The following is a 2585-nucleotide window of genomic DNA, read 5'->3' on the forward strand; positions in this document are numbered from 1 at the left end:
TTGCACCCTACAAATTTGTATTTGTACTTCTTCCAAACCGAGGCTAAATATTTTGGGTTGATCCATACAAATTGATGAAAAAAACAATTAATGTATGTATAGGCATCAAATTTAACATTTAAACTATAAACAATGAATTTGACATTTCAGGTTGAAACAACAACAATTGTACCAACTACAAACCTTAGTCTATATTTAGCATTAATTATGATTTAACTCTAGTTATATTCATCAAATGGTTACGATTATACGATATCTAATTTATTATGAATTTTGACCTAAACATCTACATTGGACCCACCATATTGTGGAGTTAATTAATCCCTTGTTTGGTTTATATTGTGATTATGGCCTCATATTTCATTTTTATTTACTTTTATGTCATTGTTTTGTGATTGCAACCCACAAATTATTATACCTTTTTATCCTTTCTTTCCCTTTTACTTTCAAATTTTGCTCGATTCCATATGTTGATGATTTGGGTTCTCAGGTTATGTTAACCCAAATTTGTTCTAATCCAAGTAATGGGATACAAAATCCAACCAAACCCATCTCATCTAAATTTATATATACTATATATAAAAGTGCAAATGTAACGTGGGACTTTTTTTGGACTAAAATTGCCCTTTATTTCTTTGTTTGAGAAAGGGTATAAAAATCATTTTATAACTTTAATTCCAGCTTTAATGGCTACTAAAATGCCTATATTTGTGTATTTAATCCATCTTTAATCGTAAGGGTTAAAAATGTCACTACAATTATTATTTTCCACCTCATTTAATCCCTCTCATTAATTCTTATGTTTAAGATATTAAATCCCACTTTCTCTTATTAAATCATATATTTAAGTTATTTTTCACTAATAAATACTACTAATTAGATCTATGTCAATATTTTTAACAATATAAACCTATGTATTTTAAAAATGACTCAAAAATAAAACCATTTTTTATCTAAGTAATGGTTAAGCAATTCAACCATCCGAATCAAATTGATCAACCCATGAAGTCAAAGTTAGGTAATAAAATTTTTAAAATATAAATAAATATAGGAAATTACAAAAAATGTAGAAAAAAATACACACATATAAGATATTTTTAATAATCAAATTAAAAAAAATAAGTGTAATAAACAATAATTATTTTTATTGATATTAAAAAAATACATAATTTAGAACTAACAAAAAATGAAATATAAAAATTAATAATAAATAGTTCAACTTTTGGCTTAACTTGTTAACCTTTAATGTTATAAATAAATAATAAAAATTAATAAAATACATAAATTTTGCAAAAAATAACATGCAAGCACATGTATAATATAAAATATATATTTCTTTGTTTGAGAAATGATATAAAAGTCATGTTATTAAAAATTATTGTCATCTTTAATGGATACTAAAATGCTTATATTTGTGTATTTAATCCATTTGTAATTGTAGGGGCTGAAAATGTAACTACGGTTATTATTTTCCATCGTATTTAATTCCCTCTCATTAAGTCTTATACTTGAGATATTAAATCTCATTCTCTCTTATTAAATTCTATATTTTAAGTTATTGTTTACTAATAGATGCTACTAATTAAATCTATGTTAATATTTTTAACAATATAAACCAATATATTTTAAAATTGACTCAAAAACAAAATCATTCTTTATCCAAGTGGTGGCTAAGCAATTCTACCTTAAAAAATAAGCGTAATAAACAATAATTTTTTTATTGATAATAAAAATGAAATACATAGTTTACAACTGACCAAAAATGAAATATAAAAAATAATAATAAATAGTTTAACTTTTGGGTTAAATGTGTTAACCTTTAATGTCATAAATAAATAATAAAAAATTCTTAAAATATAAAAATTCATAAATTTTGCCAAAAAAAAAACATTTAGGCATATGTATAATAATATCATATATTCATCATATTAAACAAAAAGTAAGTATGGCATATCAAAATTATTTTTGCATACAAAAATACAAAAAAAAAATGAAGAAAAATTTGAAAGCATCTATAATTCTATATTTACACTACTATTAAAAATATGAATAAGATTTTGGAACGCTTTGGCTTTTGGTTTCCGTATTAGCTATTTAATTGTCCAATTTGAGTGAAATATAATACAACTTTTTATTTTGACTATTAGAGTAGGACTAGGTTGTCTATTGTATATATACATTATTATGAGAGGGGAGTGTGGGACTTTGAGAATGAGATAGATGGTTAAAGCTAAGAAGTGAGAAAGAAGAATAAGTGCCATCAAAGGTGGTTGTTACCATGTTCATTGTTCGTTGTTGCAAAACTATTTTCCCTAAGAAGAAGAAAAAAAAAAGGAACCGCTGTTGGTGGCTATCTCCATGTTCATTATCACCACCACTACAACACCACTTGCCCTCTTCTTAGATCCCACATCCTAGATCATTTGCTTCATTGGTGTATCTCATATTTTTCATATAAGATTGATCTTTAATCTCATTTCTTGCGCCCATTTATCGATTTTATTGGAGTTGCATTTTTTTTTTTTTGCTATTACAACTTAAAAGAAATCATAGAAATGAGAATACTCAAAAACAAAATGGAAAAG

Source organism: Nelumbo lutea, chromosome 1, assembly GCF_056320005.1.
Source record: "Nelumbo lutea isolate HS-2025 chromosome 1, American lotus-T2T, whole genome shotgun sequence".
Lineage (NCBI taxonomy): Eukaryota > Viridiplantae > Streptophyta > Magnoliopsida > Proteales > Nelumbonaceae > Nelumbo > Nelumbo lutea.